The sequence below is a fragment of the Silurus aristotelis genome (assembly GCF_946808225.1).
Source record: "Silurus aristotelis genome assembly, chromosome: 4".
In the NCBI taxonomy this organism is placed as follows: domain Eukaryota; kingdom Metazoa; phylum Chordata; class Actinopteri; order Siluriformes; family Siluridae; genus Silurus; species Silurus aristotelis.
In genome coordinates this window covers 12999021-13019509 of record NC_139577.1, presented here as the reverse complement: position 1 = coordinate 13019509, position 20489 = coordinate 12999021, and the positions used below count along the sequence as shown (strand labels likewise).

The 20489-nt window shown below is 37.0% G+C and overlaps 2 protein-coding genes across 3 annotated transcripts in view; both read left to right on the top strand.

The window, feature by feature from the left end:
• The window catches only part of LOC310725217 (uncharacterized protein), a 222464-nt gene that overhangs the window by 9616 nt on the left and 192359 nt on the right, over positions 1 to 20489 (top strand). The window lies entirely within an intron of this gene.
• The window catches only part of ppm1ba (protein phosphatase, Mg2+/Mn2+ dependent, 1Ba), a 39523-nt gene that overhangs the window by 5631 nt on the left and 13403 nt on the right, over positions 1 to 20489 (top strand). Inside the window, exon 1 of one of the 2 annotated variants that reach the window (XM_083540065.1) lies at positions 6669 to 6789. The exons of the other annotated variant lie outside the window; for it this stretch is intronic. The gene's annotated coding sequence lies outside the window, so the exon portion shown is untranslated. Of the gene's footprint in view, positions 1 to 6668; positions 6790 to 20489 lie in introns of those variants that run through there. 2 annotated transcript variants of the gene reach the window in all.

Below are 20489 nucleotides of genomic sequence, written 5' to 3'. Positions count from 1 at the left end.
TTTTTCCTGTTGCCTGATTGATGATGGCTTAAAGACCTGTAAAACAGCCATGATTATTGTGTATATCAGACGACCTCTTTATCTATTTAAACCCACCCCCTGTCTTCAGAGCTCACAATGTGGTACACCAAGTACAACCCCAATTTCAAAAAAGTTGAAACGCTATTTAAAATAAAAACAAAAACAGAATGCATTGTTGAACAAATGCAATGAATCAAAAATTATCCAACTTTTTTGGGAATTGGGGTTGTACCAGGAGAACGTGGAAGTAAAAGAGCAGTTTGATGCCAGAAATCTTTTATGATGTTTTGGACACTGGCTAATGGGCATGTAGACAGTGATACGCCAAAGACGGTGGGGAGCCGGGCTGACTCATCAGCTTTATTTCCATGACTTAAGTAGAAAACCTCTTAGGTTAAACAAGGCCCCTCATTTAGAAAAAAACTATCCCAGGTTGATGGTCAGGTCCCAGTTTGTTTATGGTAATCTAAACTCTAAGCATAGAGACTGAGCATTTTTTTTTAAGCATTGTTGCTATGAGCGAGTTCTCCTTCACAAACCCAAAGTGTATTGTGTTGGTCTGATGTATAGAGACTTTGTCTTATGACTCCCTTGTCCGCCCACTGACCATCTGACACACTTCTCACTGTTTCTATTTTCTTACCTAAGGAGTTTTACTAGGCTCATCCCACACTTGTGAGACACAAATCAGCATCCTGTGCATCTCATCAAATTCGCATTCTACATTTAGATAGCTTGTTAGTCACTGTTCACTACCGGCTCTCTCACTCTTGTACAAATAGAACATGAACCACCTAGAGATTTTGTAGTTGACTAAAACTGGAGGCTTGATTAATAATAACGGTAGATGTCAACTTTTTATTTAGATATATGAATTTTTTTCTAAACAAAGCCAACTTTATTGAGACAGGAATAAGGTTTAAGGAGCTCCAGTCTCTCCAGTCACATAAGGGGGCAAACAAGCAAGTTACTTGGCAACACTAGTTTGTTTATTTTTGGTGAGGTATCTTATCCAATTACAAGCTTCAATGTTAGGGGATGTCTGCTTGGTAAGACATGTAAGTAAGACATAAGGTGTTTTAGCTTAACTTAGCTTAAAAAAAAGGAAAGTACCTATCAGTTTTTCATTGTGTAGTTGGTTGTATATTTATTTATTTAGAAATACCAAATGCTTTTGTGCTATTTTATACTATACTACTTAAATATAGTATAGCTTTCAATCAATGCAAGTTGTGTTTTTTGACTGCCGTATAATAAAACCACCAAACGCTTGATTATCATGTTCAAACTTTTATTCAAGTCGAAACAGAAAATGTAGGCACGTCTAGTACTTTTATGTAGGGCTGCACATATTATTTTTTCCGAATAATCGGCTAAGAATTACATATTTTAAATGTATTTATTTTTTATAACTATATAAAACCCTAATTCATGGTATTTTATGTACAAAAGTGTACTTGGAAAAAATGCAATATTGAGTTTAACTATCTTTTATTTAGACATTGTAAAGCATATAGCTTGTTGAGCACATGGGGGACTTCTCTTCGAACAAATTCACTCAAGCTGAGTCGTTTCTTTCTGTAAAAAAAAAAATAAACACCCCAGCATTTGAGTGTGCAAGGTGAAGCAATTTGTGTAAATCAAAATTTGTATTGCAATTTGCAGATGGCAGGTTGAAAAAAACCCATGCTTAAAAAAAAAAATCAATATAAAATATAATAACTTACTCTTGACAATTTCTGTTTTAAAAATACACATTTTGTTCATTTGTGAAGATATAAGCATCTAGAATATATAATTTTGTATAATAATTAAATGATATATACATTAAAAATACAAACATTGAAAACAAGCATTTGAACATAGTAAAGCTGCATTAAATCACGTTTGAAAACACAAGTTACTGTTGTAAATAATATAAAAAGAGATTGGAACAGAGAAACGCAGCAAGCTAACCGGCTTAATAAAAAAAAAAAAACAAGAAATAATATTCATTAGTGTAAGGCTAATGATTCCTCGAATAACCTGAGTTATTCGATTACAAAACTAACTAACTAAATTATTTTTGACGAAACACAGAGCACTGAGTTTCCTATGGACCATTATTACTGAAGCACCACCTGCTTCAGTAAGTTTGTGATCATTTTAAACTAAAACATAAATAAAACACTGTACAGTGCGGTTATTTTTTTAAAAGTAATTTAACTCCTTTTAATATTTTTATTTATATGTAGTGCCGTCAAGAAGTCCCTCCTCAGTGGCCACGTAGAGCAGGTAGTAGAGCACGTTTTTGAAGCTGGCGATAAATACACGGAGAGATTGAATAAAAAAAAAAACACGAGCAACAATAATTGAGTTTCATTAAGCGAATGGTTTCCCATAACCTACACGGCCACTTTTTAAACGCAACTGTATTTGTATTTTGATGTAATATAACAATTTAATGCCCTAAATGGGTTTAGTTTTCACCGATATTCTTGTATGCATTTTCAGCTAAAATTTTTTTAATTTTTCTAGAAAGAAAAACAAATGACCTGTTCATTTTAAGGGACGTGTCTTATTTTTTCTTGTATTTGGTATTGCTCTTTAATAAAGAAAAAGTACATCTTATCTGATTAATCGATGGAATAATCATTAGAATTTTTAAATATTCGATAGCAGCAGCCCTACATTGGTGTACAAATGCATCATCGTTCGCTGAAAACCACAACTGTGGAATAGTGACTAAAATGTGATCGTTTCCTGCTGCTGTTATTTGCTGCTTTTAGGTTTAGTGTTTGTTCTCACCGTTTTAATTGATTCCGTCACCTGCGAGCGAACCTGATTTTCCCACCTGATGCTCGGGAGTCATGACAAAACGGATCCAGTGCAACTGTCTCGAAGTTACAGTTTAGACAATAGCACTTCATTATCGATTATTATTGATTTATGAATTAGTTTTTGCAGCCCTACTTTTATAGACTATTGACATTTTTCTTGAGCATCCAGTAAATGTTATTTCATCACCACATGCTCTTTTTATGTTACCAAGCTCTCTACTCATAATTTAGAGGTGCAAATATAAATGTTTTGTTTTCTCCATGTGCGCATGTGAACGTTTCTGCTACAGATGTGGAAATGTGTGTGTGTGTGTGTGTGTGTGTGTATATATATATATATATATATATATACATACACACACAGTGAGGAAAATAAGTATTTGAACACCCTGCTATTTTGCAAGTTCTCCCACTTAGAAATCATGGAGGGGTCTGAAATTGTCATCGTAGGTGCATGTCCACTGTGAGAGACATAATCTAAAAAAAAAAAATCCAGAAATCACTATGATTTTTAAACTATTTATTTGTATGATACAGCTGCAAATAAGTATTTGAACACCTGTCTATCAGCTAGAATTCTGACCCTCAAAGACCTGTTAGTCTGCCTTTAAAATGTCCACCTCCACTACATTTATTATCCCAAATTAGATGCACCTGTTTGAGGTCGTTAGCTGCATAAACACACCTGTCCACCCCATACAATCAGTAAGAATCCAACTACTAACATGGCCAAGACCAAAGAGCTGTCCAAAGACACTAGAGACAAAATTGTACACCTTCACAAGGCTGGAAAGGGCTACGGGGAAATTGCCAAGCAGCTTGGTGAAAAAAGGTCCACTGTTGGAGCAATCATTAGAAAATGGAAGAAGCTAAACATGACTGTCAATCTCCCTCGGACTGGGGCTCCATGCAAGATCTCACCTCGTGGGGTCTCAATGATCCTAAGGAAGGTGAGAAATCAGCCCAGAACTACACGGGAGGAGCTGGTCAATGACCTGAAAAAAGCTGGGACCACCATTTCCAAGGTTACTGTTGGTAATACACTAAGACGTCATGGTTTGAAAATATGCATGGCACGGAAGGTTCCCCTGCTTAAACCAGCACATGTCCAGGCACGTCTTAAATTTGCCAATGACCATTTGGATGATCCAGAGGAGTCATGGGAGAAAGTCATGTGGTCAGATGAGACCAAAATATAACTTTTTGGTCATAATTCCACTAAATGTGTTTGGAGGAAGAAGAATGATGAGTACCATCCCAAGAACACCATCCCTACTGTGAAGCATGGGGGTGGTAGCATCATGCTTAGGGGGTGTTTTTCTGCACATGGGACAGGGCGACTGCACTGTATTAAGGAGAGCATGACCGGGGCCATGTATTGCGAGATTTTGGGGAACAACCTCCTTCCCTCAGTTAGAGCATTGAAGATGGGTCGAGGCTGGGTCTTCCAACATGACAATGACCTGAAGCACACAGCCAGGATAACCAAGGAGTGGCTCTGTAAGAAGCATATCAAGGTTCTGGCGTGGACTAGCCAGTCTCCAGACCTAAACCCAATAGAGAATCTTTGGAGGGAGCTCAAACTCTGTGTTTCTCAGCGACAGGCCAGAAACCTGACTGATCTAGAGAAGATCTGTGTGGAGGAGTGGGCCAAAATCCCTCCTGCAGTGTGTGCAAACCTGGTGAAAAACTACAGGACACATTTGACCTCTGTAATTGCAAACAAAGGCTACTGTACTAAATATTAACACTGACTTTCTCAGGTGTTCAAATACTTATTTGCAGCTGTATCATACAAATAAATAGTTTTAAAAAAAACATACATTGTGATTTCTGGATGATTTTTTTTTTTAGATTATGTCTCTCACAGTGGACATGCACCTACGATGACAATTTCAGACCCATCCATGATTTCTAAGTGGGAGAACTTGCAAAATAGCAGGGTGTTTAAATACTTATTTTCCTCACTGTGTGTGTGTGTGTGTGTGTGTGTGTGTGTGTGTGTGTGTGTGTGTGTGTGTGTGTGTGTGTGTGTATATATATATAGTACAGACCAAAAGTTTGGACACACCTGCTCATTCAAAGAGTTTTTCTTTATTTTCATGACTATGAAAATTGTAGATTCACACTGAAGGCATCAAAACTATGAATTAACATGTGGAATTATAAATTGAATTATATACATAACAAAAAAAGTGTGAAACAACTGAAAAATGTCATATTCTAGGTTCTTCAAAGTAGCCACCTTTTGCTTTGATTACTGCTTTGCACACTCTTGGCATTCTCTTGATGAGCTTCAAGAGGTAGTCACCTGAAATGGTCTTCCAACAGTCTTGAAGGAGTTCCCCGAGAGATGCTTGGCACTTGTTGGCCCTTTTGCCTTCACTCTGCGGTCCAGCTCACCCCTAAACCATCTCGATTGGGTTCAGGTCCGGTGACTGTGGAGGCCAGGTCATCTGGCGAAGCACCCCATCACTCTCCTTCTTGGTCCAATAGCCCTTGATGCCTTCAGTGTGACTCTACAATTTTCATAGTCATGAAAATAAAGAAAACCCTTTGAATGAGGTGTGTCTAAACTTTTGGTCTGTACTGTATGTATATATGTGTGTATATATATATATATATATACGCACACATGCATGCAATCTGGCATGCCATCTAGTGGATGTCAATCAATTGATTGTGTGTCTTCTGTAAATCTATAGTTTAAAATCGATTCATTTTTTTATTTTAATTGTATTTTTTTTTACATTATTGCACTGTGAGTTTCTGCGGTTGGTGTGATTGTCATGTGAAACGTTAACATTTGTGTGGATGCAGTTGAAGCCAGTGTTACATTGTACTATACTGCCTTTCCTGTTTAAATTGATATCGCACAATGTGGACATGTTAATTTCTGAGCAAGCAATGCACCAAATGACTCCGGGGATTTTTCTGCCCATACTTCTTTCCCACTCTTAAAGCCATAGATGATACTATCTTCATTCTATATTTTTAGGACATTTACTTTATACATGGTATGGGTCCCCTGGTGGTCTAGTGGTTAAGATGCAGCGCTCCCTGCGACCCGGGTTCGATTCCCGGTCAGGGAACCATCCCCAGCCACTCTTAGTGCCGGTCCCAAGCCCGGATAAATTGGGGAGGGTTGCGTTAGGAAGGGCATCCAGCGTAAAACATGTGCCAAATCAAACGTGCGGAGGATCCGCTGTGGCGACCCCTAACGGGAGAAGCCGAAAAGAAAGTACTTTATACATGGTATCATTAGCGTATTTATGAATTACCTGTTAAAATAGTTGCCTGTTTATGCTTTAAAAATAAACTGATTGATGATTTGAATGGAAATATAAAGCTAGCTTCCTACTATTCAAATAATTTCAGTGTCAAGGAAAAAGTGGCTTTTTTTTGTTTCTGGTTTGCACGTGTGAATAATGAGAGTATATTCGAATTATGACTGATTGTGTGTGTGAAGTGTGTATGCTCAGATATTTTCATCATTCTTATACTTGTTGCTTAATAAAAGTCATGAGCTGTAATTATCCCCATATAAGGGACTTGGCAAGAAAACACTGAAAGCAACTCAAACGTCTTCTTGAGTGTGATGGGACAAAGTAGTAGTTGTTCTGTTGCTGTTTTATTTTTTGTTTGTTTTTTTTCCTTTTCTTGATCTATCACTCCCTATTCCAAGAAAGCAATGGTCGCAGCAAAGATGCACGGAAGGGCCCTGTTGAAGCTTTGTTGCTATAGAAACCACTCTTAGCTGCCACTCCAGGCACGGTAGGCATGGAAACAGATCATGTGACAGTGGTCCAGTGGTTACATCATTGCAGTGGCGTACATCTCGACACTATGTAGGCCTCTTCTGCTCAGATCAGTGGAATGTAGGGGGTCTTGTAAGAGCGGCAGATCACCTGGATGCACAGCTGTTGAACGCATGCCTATATAAAGGCAGGTAAGTTCATTTTGAAGCCATTAAATGACTCACTATTATTGGAAAGACGTTGCTGGAAACAATAAAGAGGTTATTTATAGAAGGAATGGAGTTAGCATAGGTTTGTTGTCTGGTTTGCATTTGATTTTCTGCCACTGATAAGAAACAGATTTTGCGTATGGGTCGGTAGCATTTCACAGACAGTACAACACAGAACTTGGTTAAACGTCAGAGGCAATCTCCATGTCCACAGCACTGAGGCTGAACCTGCACATCTTAGTTTTTCTTAATGCATCTACTACAATGGTTAACATGTAATTGGTGAATATGAGGGATAATGAGGTGTATACATTTGTGCTGATTTCTTTGAGTCTATTTATTGGAAAGGCTTTCAAAGGTTTGTTAGATTTCCTGTCCTGACTGAATATATTGAATTTCTGTTTGTCTTCTGCTTCAACACAAGGAGCTCTCTGAGTCCACCTGCATTCATAACCAATGAGTTCTTATTGTCTGCTCTTTTTCAGGCTACTGTGATGCTAATTATGCAGCATGATCAAAGTGGGCTGAAGCTAGAGTCAGGGCACAGGTGTTCAATACACTACCTTGTTTTAATACCAAACACTTCAGAGGATAACGTGTTTGTCCAGGGCACACGTTAGACACCAAGTCCATGTCCACCTGTACATTTATAGTCTAGTTCAGTGGTCCACAACCCCCAGACAATTGGTACCGGGCCGCACAGAAAGAATACATAACTTACATTATTTCCGTTTTATTTCCTATCGGATTCTGAACTATGTTTTATTTTGGAAAAATTACCGGATTCTCTCCACCACATCTGTCTATGACTCACTTTTGATGCATGTGAAGATGCTTGGCCTCGTTTACATGTCTTACCTCCATCCGCTGCCTTCTTAAAGAGGCTGCTCCGGCCACTAACACATAATACATTACCGCTAAATTCAAACCCCCAAGCTAGCAAAATGACAATACAGTGGATTCACGTTTATTATTATATTTAGAAAATACCAGTTTTTATGCCAATTGTACCAAATACCAAATTTTATTTTGTTGTATTTATCCGCCACACCTTAAAAGCCGTTCCATGAAAATATTGTCTGACATTAAACCGGTCCATGGTGCAAAAAAGGTTGGGGACTATTTGTTCCAGCTAGACCCTGTTGCAAGGCTGTGGAAGTTGTGCAGAGGAAATGCAGTTTCCTTTGCTGAAAGGCGAGAGTTTGAAAACGGTGTATATGGCCAGAGGCCTCAAAGAACGGAATAGTGATGTGTAATCCTAGATGAGGTTATTTATAGTTTAGTGGGTGTGAGACGCAGATGCTCAGACAAGCTGCCTTATGACATCACATGCCAGATGACTGGTCTGTAGTCCACTGAGCTGTAGCTGTGCCCAAACCTGTGTTCTGCATTCCTAATTTATTATTATTATTTGTAGTATGCACTTTTATTTTATTTTTTTAAATTAGCAATTTAATGAATGTACTTTTCTTTGCCTAAAGGATTTTCTGTAGACTTGAAAGATATACTTTACTTGAATAGTGTTTTTGATTTTTTAAAAATTTGCATATTCTTGATTACATGTTTTTCAAGGTTTAGACTTTGTCAGCAATTTTTGCAGAAGCTGCTCAGTGCATTGTTGTGCTGTAAAAGGCATCTGATTTTCCATGGTCAAATTACCGTAATTTCCGGACTATAAAGCGCACCCATATATAAGCCGCACCCACTGAATTCGACAAATATTTTTATTTTGAACATAAATAAGCCGCACCTGTCTACATTGAAACTAATGAATTTTACACAGGCTTTAACGAAAGACAGTGTCTGTTACACGGTGTAACGGGTGAAATGTTGCGCTTCCTTTAGGAGCATAGCGGTATTTTGGGAATAGCCTGGCGCCGCATTTTTCTGCTATTACTGCATGTGTGGAGACCGAGGAATATGTCCTTATTATTTTCTGATGCTCATTTCTAAGTTTCTTTGACTAACCCGTAATGCTGTTGCCAAGAAAAATAAAAAAGCACGAGTTTTGGAAACCTGTCTGTGATTTATATGATTTCTGTTGCAACTGGAGTTAGAGATATCTCATGACCCAGACTCAACGCGCTACAACGGCTTGTATCTAAGCAGAAGTCTACCAAGAAAGTCATTGTGCACTGTCTTCCTCCTTCCTTTCACAACTATTTCTCTCGAGAGTTTATCTTTGGGCATCGTCGTGCGTTTAAAAAAAAAAAAAAAAAAAAAAAAAAAGTTTTTTTCTCCTGATGCCGTGCAGCTCAGAACACAGGTGAGGTGCGTTTTTTTTTTTTTTTTTTTTTTCGTTCGGAAATTTCATTGGTCTAATGTTATGGGGTTCAGTTTTTTGGCTTGAAGTTTGTGAAACCGGAAAAGACCCAGGAAAAATTCATAAATAAGCCGCTTTGTTGTTTAAGCCGCGGGGTTCAAAACGTTGGAAAAAAGTAGCGGCTTATAGTCCGAAAAAATACGGTAAACCTTTTTTTGGGGGGGATAAAGTGATTGCACATTTGCCCCTTTCGTATTCCTATACTAGTATAGAATTGTATCACTAAAAAAGTTCATGGGTTTTCCCATTTAGGAAAATCTTCATGACTATGCAATTTGGAAACACTCTGAACCCAACAAGCTTGCCTGTAGCAATGTTATGTACCATATCAGATTATCAGATTGTCCTGAAAAGATAACCCACTTGCTAAAGAAATTCAAATTAACACTTTATTTGTTCATTCACTTGTTCATTTCTAGATGTTTCATACAACTCATGTTGACTCGTGTTGACTGTGTCAGGTGTGGTGGTGGTTTTAAAAAGTTTGGCTAGTTGAAAGACCTTGGCCCCGGACCTTATTTCAGTGTAGGCTCACCAGCGAAGTAAACAATGAGCAAATCAAATAAAAAGTTGTATACTTTTTCCCGGAAGCGAGTGTGTCTGAGATGAATGCCCTCAAAGTTTTGAGTGCAACATGCTTTAATAACACATTGGTACTTCTCAAACTGTAGCCTAAAAGTAACCAACACTTGTGTTTGTATGAAAATAATATTGTGACCCATCAACAGAGGAAGCCATGTGTGTGCCTAGTTTTGTCTTTGTTAATAACGGTTTCTTAAATTGCATTTTCTTGAGTCCATATTGTTTGGGAAATGTGTTCTCGGGTATATCGAAAAAATAATCTGAAGGGAAGTGAATTAATCATAATTGCGATTAAAGCAATGAGTATTTGACTACATGTTAGATTAAGAGGAGGTTTAGTGACTGTAATAATTGGATTATTGTCCTTTAACATGACAGTCATCAGTGCAGCAGGGTGTATATATCATGCTCATATTGAGACAAAGTCGACTGATGCTGCTTAAAGATGTTCTATTTAGTGATAGTATCAGTGCTAACGATGAAAGTACTACATTTTTGTATCGAGTTGTCCTTAATTTGGAACACAATTATATTCTTTTGCTATTTTTTAGTCATTTATAATATATTCCAAAGTATATTCTGAAGCCATCTGACCATCACCCCTGTAGTTTTCCTGGAAATCATTGACAGGTGTAGAAGAATGCCTCTGTAGCATTAGTTTTCCTTCGACGGAACAAAGGGGCAGAAACCTGTTCCAGCATGACAGTGCAAAATATGAGGTCTATGTAAAATAAGGACATACTTTGCCTACAAACCTTATCAGTGAAATGCTTGTTGTGCCCCAGGCCTTTTCATCCAATAACTATCAGTGCTCAAATATACTAATATACTTGAGACCGAAAAAGACAAATCCCCAAAGCTACACTTCAAAATCTAGTGGAAAGCCGCATCAGAAGAGCAAATGAAGAATAAATCTGGAATATGATGTTTGACAAGCACATTTAACTTTGATGGTCAGGTGTTGTTAAAAACCTGGTCATACTTTGGAATTTATTTCCATTTAGCTTTTTGTTTGGTCTTTCAGTACATTACATTAAAACCACTAGTGCAGATATGTGAATTTTTTTACATTAGCTCATGATTGTGTATCTTCTGTAACAGCTGCATTGAACAGCAAACTATGGCAGTTGGACTACAATTGCAGTTTTTAAAGTAGTTACAGTACATGGACAAATATTTGCGGACACATGGTGTCTCTTAGAACAAGTAAAGGGACAATTTAATGCTACCACATCCACAGACATCCTATACAATTGTCTGTTTCCAGATTTGTGATAACTGTTTGGGGAAGAATTTGCCCATATAGTGTATATGTGCCCTTCTTGTTCTTAGACTTTATTATGCTCTATTGAGATACAGTGCTGCAGATTATGCACAGCAAGATTCTCGTCCATTCTGTTGTGTAAAAAACACATTAAGACCGATCTTTGACAGTTGGTGCTTGCAGAAGTTTGACAGCTCTGATGTCTTATGGTTTGTTCAAAGAGGTGGTGTTTTCACCTCAGACCACATGTTTTTGGTGGCGCTTGAGTTGAGGCAGAAGTTGTCATTTCAAAATGTTGATTCGGTTTACAAATCAGCATTTTTGTTTGATTGTGGTAGGACTATGGACGGGCCGTCTGCAACCAACACGGTTCTTGTTCTTTAGCTTAATGAGATCCAGAAGTGGAAAAAACTCAGTCATAAACTGTTAGCAAGTGTATATATGCATACAAAATTTGAACAGAATTTTATTTATGTGCTTAATCAGTGTTGTTTAAACAATAGGTAATGCTGGTTCAGGAGCTGGTAGTTCAGTATATTTTATTTTTAAGAAAATGTCTAAGTTTTTTGTACAGTGTGTTTTTGTCAGGGTAAGAAAATAGATCAAGTCTACAGAGTCATTTGTTAGGATTTAAAGTCCATGTTAAAACAATGATTATTTTAACCAAATATTAAGGTTTGTCATATAAAAGTAGTGTGACAGTCTGTAGTTAAAGAAAAGCAATTATGAACAATAAAAACCTTGAAAGGTGCTGATGGGTAAAAGTGTCATCTATAGGAGCTTTTGTGAATATACATTTTTGAATCGATATGATTCATATACTTTATATGGACAAATGTTTGTGGACAACTGACCATAGGATTTGTATGTGCTTTTTGAATATCCCATTCCAAGTGTATTCTACATTTTTTTTTTTGTTATAACAACCTCTAACTTTCCATGGAGATGTTCCTGTACTTTTTGGAGTGTGCTTGTGGAGATTTGGGCTCATTAAGCCATTAGGGCATTAGACACATCCATGTCTTCAGCAACACCAATTTTATATTATGATTTTATTATAAACATATTCTGTTTTGCACACCTGTTGATTGCTGCTCTTGCTGTTTTTACTCAACATTGTGTTTGTTTACAAATACACTCTTGTTTATAGTTCTCTCTTTTGCACATTGTACTGTAAACATATACAGTAGGTTTACTGGTAGGTGCTATTATGTGTTTTGTGATCTGTCCTACACTGTCCTGTATTGTCTGTTTGCGCTGTCTTTTGTCTTGCACTGTTTGCGGTTAGGACAACTTACTTAGTCCTTAGCTCTGTTTTCTGTTATGTAGCTCTATGTTGTGTGATGTAGCTCTATGTTTTATGTAGCACCAGGGTTCTGGAGAAATGTTGTCTCATTTTACTGTGTACTGCATAAGCTTTATATGGTTGAAACGCTAATAAAAGCTTCTTGATTTGGACTCTCAAGAGCATCCACTCTAACCTAAAAGCCAGCTCTTCATGGCTTTGTGCACAGGGACATTGGTTTGGGTCTCGTAGTACAAGTGAAGGGAAAATGTCATGCTACTGCATACAATTGTGTGCCTCCAACTTTTCCAACAAAAGTTATGGTTAGAAAAGTCGGGCATCCCAATAGTTTTGTTTATGTAGTATGTTTTTACTTTTTGAAAGGAATAGATGGAGAGGTTTACTAGCTTTAACGCAGTCATATAAAGCGATGTATAAACAGTAACTTGTATGTGGTATATTTAGTTAGGAACATAAAAACATGCCAGGGCTTTTGCTAGATCTGTGGAGCAACCTCAGTTATAAATGTTTCATGTAATTTGCAGTAGAACATTGTTTTCTGTTGTGGTCTAGTGAAAGCTAGTCCAGAAGTAAAGTTAAGACCTTTGGTGTTACTGACCTGGCAGTGTTTGGACCTGAATACACTGCTGGCTCATGGTCAGCTCCAAGATCCACAGGTTTACTTTTTGTGCTAATTAAACCACTGATGCTGCAGTCACTGTTCTGCCGCCAAACATGGCTAGCTCGTGTAGGTGTATAAGCCTAGATCTTTTATGGTGGTTAGTAATGCTGAACTACATGCGCCAAAGGTACGATTTTAAAGAAAAACTCAGTTGCAGTCTGTAATGTATGTCCTCTGCACATATGATTTTAATGTCTTATAGTTAACCAACAGTAAATTTACTCGGTGAGAAGAATTAGTATTGCTTGGGATTGCGTAATCCTGTCGAATGACCCAGTTTTTTTTTTTCTTTTCCTTTTTTAAACCTGACATTTTTCTCACGAATATTCTGGTGTAAATTGGAGTTAATCACTGTCCCAAAGAATAGCGTGTTCACAGGTTCGGTGGTGGCTGAAATTATGACCTTCCCCCACCATGCTTAACTGTTTTTTTGAGTGACCTGCTTTGTTGTCCACAAAACATGGCACTGTAAATGATGACCAAACATCTCAACTTTAGTTAAGGTAAGTAGTCTCTGCTTCCAGAGGCCTATAGGTCACATGATATAGCTTTTGGGTTTTTTTGGGCTTTTTATATCTCTGAGCCTTGAACGTGCTGACTTTGGACTGAACTTGCTGTAATGCACTCCTGGGAATACTGGCAACTGTTTAGAAGGCTCTGTATTTATAAACAGTTTGTTTCACTAAGTGAGATCTTTTTATTGATGGTACAAATGTAATTGAGCTATATTAGAATTATGTGTGATGTCTATAGATATACTGTGTGGAATAGGCTTGAACAGTATTTCACTGTCTTACATATCACAATGCAAAGTACCTGTGAGACACGTTTTGCTTCTCTGAAGTATCTCACATTATTTCAGGTTAATATTTCTTATAACCTCAAACTATAACTAGGTATCGCAGTTGCGATGTCCGCTTGTGCAATTATATGGCGCCAGAGTTTTCGATTTAATTAAATAAATAAGTGCACGTGTTTGACACACTTTCTCAGAACAGATTGCTAAAGTTTCGAAAACATGCAGTCTTTTATTGTTTTTAAGAGCCACATGCATGTTGCTGTGGTATACAGTCATCCCACGATAATTCGCGGTCCAGTATTCGCGGCTCAGAAAATTTGCGGGTTCCCATTTGGAACCTAACTAACAGCAAATTGCGGATTAATTTAAAACTTGCGGGAATCCGCAGCGGGACCGAATGTTCGGAATAAAATTTTAAACTATGTTTTCACTAACAAATTTCATACATTTTTTAAAAACACATTACGGGATTAAAGTGACATATTGTTTAGAGTACCATAAGGGCTGGGTCCAAAATTTTAAATGACAAATTTGTATTTTATATATATATATATATTCAAATAAAACATTCACTTTTTGACCCGGTGCGGAAGCTATGTCAAATCCTGACTAAAAAAGAGAGTGAATAAATAAAGAATGGAAGAAATAAAGACATAGTATGCTGAAATAATTAGAACAGTTAAGTAGAACACATCTCTATAAAATTTAATGTTACATGTAAAACACGCGCACATTATTTAATTTCATTTTTTGCTAATTAAGTTGTGTAATTCATTTTGTTAATTTGTGCCAATTTTATTGATTACTCAATTTAATCAATATACTAATGTTTATTGCATTTATTTGATTTATAATTTTTTTTTGTATAAAATATTATAAAATAATTTAACCGAACCGCAAAAAAAAAAACCGAGTTACAAAACAGTGAATTCTGTGTACTGTTGCACCTGTTATATAATCAGTCAATCATGTGTAAACAGTGCAGTACATAAAACCATACAGATACTGGTTAAGAGCTTTAGGAAATGTTCACATCAAACAAAATGAAGAAAAGGAGTGATCCCTGTGGCTTTATGTTGGCACTTCAGAAACTGCTGGGAATTTCACAAAACAATCTTTAGAGTTTTCACCGAATGGTGTAAAAAAAACATTTACTCAGCGGTAGTGGGCGGGAACGCCTGGTTTAGAAGAGAGGTTTTATAAGAAAATGGCCACACAGGCTTAGGTTGAACATTAAGAATATAGTACATTATACACTTACTATGGCTGTATTGAACAGAAAAGCATCTAAATTACCAATGCTATCAGTCAAGATTTGAAAATCTGAGGCTACACTGGGAACAGGCATAAGAATCACCTGTGTCCTATTTAGTAAAAAATTCATTTTCTATCACAAACACTTAATTTTTTATACAAATATTTTTTAGGTGTTCTATGTTTTCTTACTGGGTAGTAACACAAATACTATGATGGGTAAATAGTTATGCTGATCTTTAAATCGTTAGTTCATAGCGGAATGACTAAACATATGCATGCTTAAAGACTGATTTTAGTCTGTAGTCGCATGTAGTGACTAAAGAACATGAAGAGACAGAAACATTACCCAGGACTAGAGAACATGAAGCAGAGTGAAATTTATCAATCATTTTTAATTTTTTTTTTATCAGTGCTTCTTTACATACCGTGGTGTCATTATTGGCATCAGACATCACAGTAGAGAAGTTGGTATTGGGATCAAAGACAACAGCAATTCTGTTGTCATGACGACTAGTTCACAACAAGGTATGTGCTTATTCTAAAGGTAAAGAAAAAAGAAATTGACATGAAAACAACGATATAGAACCACTTGCTTGAAGTTTTATGTGCTCTGAGGTAAACTGTGCCATGTTGCACAGAGTTCCTGAGAATGTAATATTTGGTCAAATGTTATTTGTGCATACCCTGAAATATTCTGTTTGTCAACTGGTTGTGTAATAGATTAATGTCTATACATGTACACATGTTGATATTAGGTTAGGTATATTATATCTTGCTTGAAACAGAGCTTGGTTGAAGGTTACTTTTGGTCCTGCTAATTTGGCATATTTTTTTTTGTTTTGGTGTAGGATGTACGCTAGTCACATTGGCAGTCTGTCTGTTGATGCTTCTATCAGCATTGTGTTGTGGAATAATGAACTTTTTTTTGTGTAACATGCCAGTAGTACCAGTGCAGATATTTCAGTGACTGGGTAAAGCTGGCAACAAATCAGAGAAGAGAGATTAAGAACATGATATAATAAAAGGATTCAAGATTGATGTAATTTTATTAATTTTCTAATAAGATTGTTCACTGTCTAAATAGGTCGGCCTTTTATGTGTTCTCTAATTTGGTAGAGGGTAGTTTATTATTTTAAGCTAAATTATTAAACTTTTTTAATATTATTTAAATTTGTTCTTACCCCAATTTGAAGTGTAATTAGTTGCATTGGAAATGCCTCTGTATTTTTAAAAATTTTATTTAGACTCTACTGTAACAGCAGTAGGTATTTCTTCCATACATCTGCATTGTTCAAGTGATTATTTGTAGCTAGGGTTACCAAACTAGCCTAGTAGCAGAGTTGCACGGAGGTTTTTGGAAAGCCCCATTGTTCATCTCATAGTCCAAGGAGTTTTTTTGTTTTTGTTTCCTTCAGTTAAAAATGGTTACAATAGATTTCTTAGGTTTCAGATTTCTATTAGTTTGCTGGTTATTGTTTATTCCATTATTTACAGACGTTACACAGCTAAAATATGCTGACATCCAAACCTAGAAATGGTCACGTCAACAGTCTATAGCATGCTGTGGTACCCTGTCTGGTTTTAGATACAGTGGATATGTTTGATCTCAAGTTTGAAACATGATGGTGCATAAAGAGAAAATTCATTCTTCTAGTGGAATGTAAAAAATCCTTGCATCAGTTACAGTTTGTGTGACAGTTAATATTGTGCCATTTCAGGTTAATAAGGATCCTTATTGTTTTCTGGTATACTTTTGTTAGAGGTCGGCCGATATGGGTTTTTCCTCTGGTCGATACCAATATTTCAAAATTAGTCATCTACATTTTACTCTCATTCTCTCTCTTCAAATGTTATTCTCATTGTCTCTCAGTCCAAATGTTATTCTCATTGTCTCTCAGTCCAAATGTTATTCTCATTGTCTCTCAGTCCAAATGTTACTCATTCTCTCCGCAAATGTTGTGCTCAAGCCGACTCAAGTGTTGGTCAGCATCAGCTGTTTCTCGTCTGATTTTGCATGTTGAGCAGTGTTAGAGCTCATTGGCGATAGAGAATCCGGTTGGCTAATTATCTTAGCGAATAAGCACACAAAAAAAACCCCGAAACACGCTTGTTGTCATTCTTGGTCTTGTCTTTGCAGCTTAGCAGACATGATTAAATAACGCTGCAGGAGTCTGTTAGCAATGATCGGTTTCTTTGTTCGGATGCAGAATACAGACTATTGCCACCTGCTGGTATGAGAGAGTTATGCTCCCTCATGCAAGTGCAGAATGTACATGCCTGGTTTGGTGTGTGAGATGCGCCTGCCTAATAATCTGCTTGATTTGCAGCACAATCGGCCGAATAGTTAAAAAATGGCAAAAATCGGCCCGATAATACTTCTTGTTTTGTGACATGTTTTGGATCCATCTAAATGCCTGTTGAAAGTATCAGCAATGTATGTCTGTACTCTGTAACCTCCACACACCAGTTTTTGACCCCACCAACATAGTGTACACCAGCCAAAATATATGTAGAATAGAATTCTATGGAGATGCAGGAGGCACCTTAAAATGATGCTTTATTTGCTCTGTAAGTTCCAGCACACTTTCTTTCAGGAAAAGCCAATTCTTTGAAATGAAAAGGACATGGGACGTGGGAGAGGAATGTGTTTTTCTTTATTTGGATAAACTTTGACCTGTGAATTCAAGAAGCACAATATGATGAGCCAGTAGAAAACAAGAAGGTGGGACTATGGCCTGTTTGGATGGTGAAACACAGGAGCTGCTTACATTGAAGTATTTTTTTCAAATGCATTTATTTCGCTCTTGTGTCTGCTAAGGCCACACCAAGGAATACAATCTGAATGTCTGGTGTGACAGTGGCTATGATAGCTTTATCATTTATCTATTTGTGTGTGAGTGGTGGAAATGTGTGTGCAGAAACATAGAAGCTGACTTGTTTGGATTAGTAGCTTTCAGTATGTAGACTTTAGGTCACAACCACTTCTTAGTACTATTGAATATTTTGTCTTGGTGAAATGAGCTGATTTGTTTTATGTTTTCGTTGTATGTCAGTAATTAAGTGTAAATACCGCTTTGCTTGTGTAGTCTGCGCTCTATTGAATTAAAGGTTTGTATCATCAGTAAACATTTTCACTGCTGTTTATCATGTGCAGCACGGGAGAATGACATTAGTGTCTTACAGTATTCGAATGCATTTATTTATTTTTTGTTCGGTCTGCTGGGATGTATTCTTAGCTCCATCAAAACATTTTCTTTTAATCCTGCCTCGTGAGAGTTTCAACACAGTGAGGTCACTTGAGTTGGACTGTCATTCCTGAATGGACAGAACATCTGCTGGTAAGAAAAGCCTCAGAACAAGAGAAGGGGCTCTTTTTAGAAATATTTATTGACAGGAGGGAGTACTTTTTAATTTTAATTAATAATTATGTGTTCTCCTTAGTGTTTTTTGTTTTTTTCTTTATCTGAGCAACACCTCACTGTTTAAAAACTCTGCAGAGGCAGTAGGAATTTTGGTAGGTACACCCACTTCATGGATTCAGAGCCAGGAACCTCAACATGTTTATTTCACTCAGAGCTTTTCAGTTTGGCGTTAATAGAATACCGTCTGTTGGAAACGAGTCTAATCCTTATATATACACATGTCCAATGCGGTTTCAGTTCAGTGTGGGAGGTTCTGGTTAGCTATGTGTAGAAGGCATTTCTTGTAAATCTCCATGTTCACTAATTCGGACCCAAGGGATGCTGAAATAAAAATTAATATTGTGCTTTTCTTTTATAAGAAGTTTATATTAGGTAAGAAGATTGACCAGGTTAAACATTTAAATATTAATTATTATATAATGAACAAGTTCAAAGTTTAGGCTTAAAACGTCTAGTGGTAGTCGAAAACGAATATTTCAGTTTGCACTTTTTGCATTGTGATGGGGTTTTGGGGGGGCTCCAGGAGTGCGCTTGTTGGCTAGATTTCAGCCCTATTTGGTGTTTTCTCTAGCATGTTTGATTTAACTCTGTTTACCCACCTTTGATTTAATCATTGTGTAAGTAGTATGAGCTTTTGTAGGATGCTAATCAGTCTGTGATGAATGATGTGGGAGAAATACAAGACCATACATGCATGGAGAGGCAAACTTTTGCTACGGATTTCTCCTGTAGTTAGTGCTGTGCTGAATTTCTGCTTATGACTTTGCTTTGCTACTTGGAATCTTTCTATCGTGTCATTGTTGCACAATGCTTATAGATCAAGGTTACTATATAAGGCTAGTTATAAGCGTTCAACTGTATTTGTGTCAAGTCATTCTTTTTAGCTGTATACGGGACCAAAGTGCTAGATGAAACAACATACATTAACACAAGATGATGCAAAACACATTTCTAACTGTGCACTGTCCATCAGTTGTGTTGGCCAAAAAGAAAAAATAGACTTGCAGAAATACTAGGGGTGCAATGGATTTGATCCGTCCATCTGTACAGATCATATAACCCGCAGATTAATCGCTCTATTATTACCTTGTGGATTAATCTTAATTTTTCAACTATTGTAAGACGAAATAAATTCTTTTCCACTGCCAGTATTGCTTTTTAAGTAATTTTGTAAATACCCAAAACAGCACGGTGTTCAGTGACTAACGGCTAGCGGAGGAGCGGAAGGACTTCAAAAGCTTTGCCAATCCGAAAAATCATCCGATCCCTGACTCAAAACACGTAATGTAATCCGTTGCACCACTAATAAATACAAATCAGGTTTGGTGTTGAACCTATCATAGTGCCCTCACTTTTTGTCAAGGTAAATCGTTAATTTACACCCCCCCCCCCCCCCCCCACACACACTTTAATTAAAAAATTTGAATTTTTATGTTTGTTTTTGACGTTTATAGTAAAGAGTTAACTACATTAATTAGGGAAGCCACCAAAAGTACTCAGCCAAAAGAAAAGCAAAAAAAAAAAAAAAAAACAACACTTGTGATATGTGGGGATTTTATACTCAACAAGTCACATGTATGGTGGGAGTTGTGATTGAGAGCAGTCTGATTAATGTTTAGGAAAAAGGTATCAGTATCAATTTGCACTGATTCAATGTGACCCTTTCTTTTAATGACAGCAAAGTCCAGTACATTCCAATATGAGCTGTAATATATTATCAGTGATCTTTCTTTGTTTCACACAATGATGACACTTGCTCCTCTGCTTCATTTATTTCTGTAATACACGCCAACACGGTTTGTTTTGACTATTCACCTTTGTACTGTTCTCTTGTTGTCTGCCAAACACGGAATCGCCCAATTTCGAAAATATATTGAAGAATGATTCATCTTCCTGATGATTCATGATTCAAAAGCAAATCCTATGTGCATTTGCTTTTGTTTGTGTAGTGCAAGCCTACTATAATCTCTCTCGTAGTGTAGTCGTCTAAAGGACTGACGCTCACTGAATGTGCACTTGTGGTCTACATGCAGATGTTACTATAGTTATTGCTGTATAGCTGTAATGC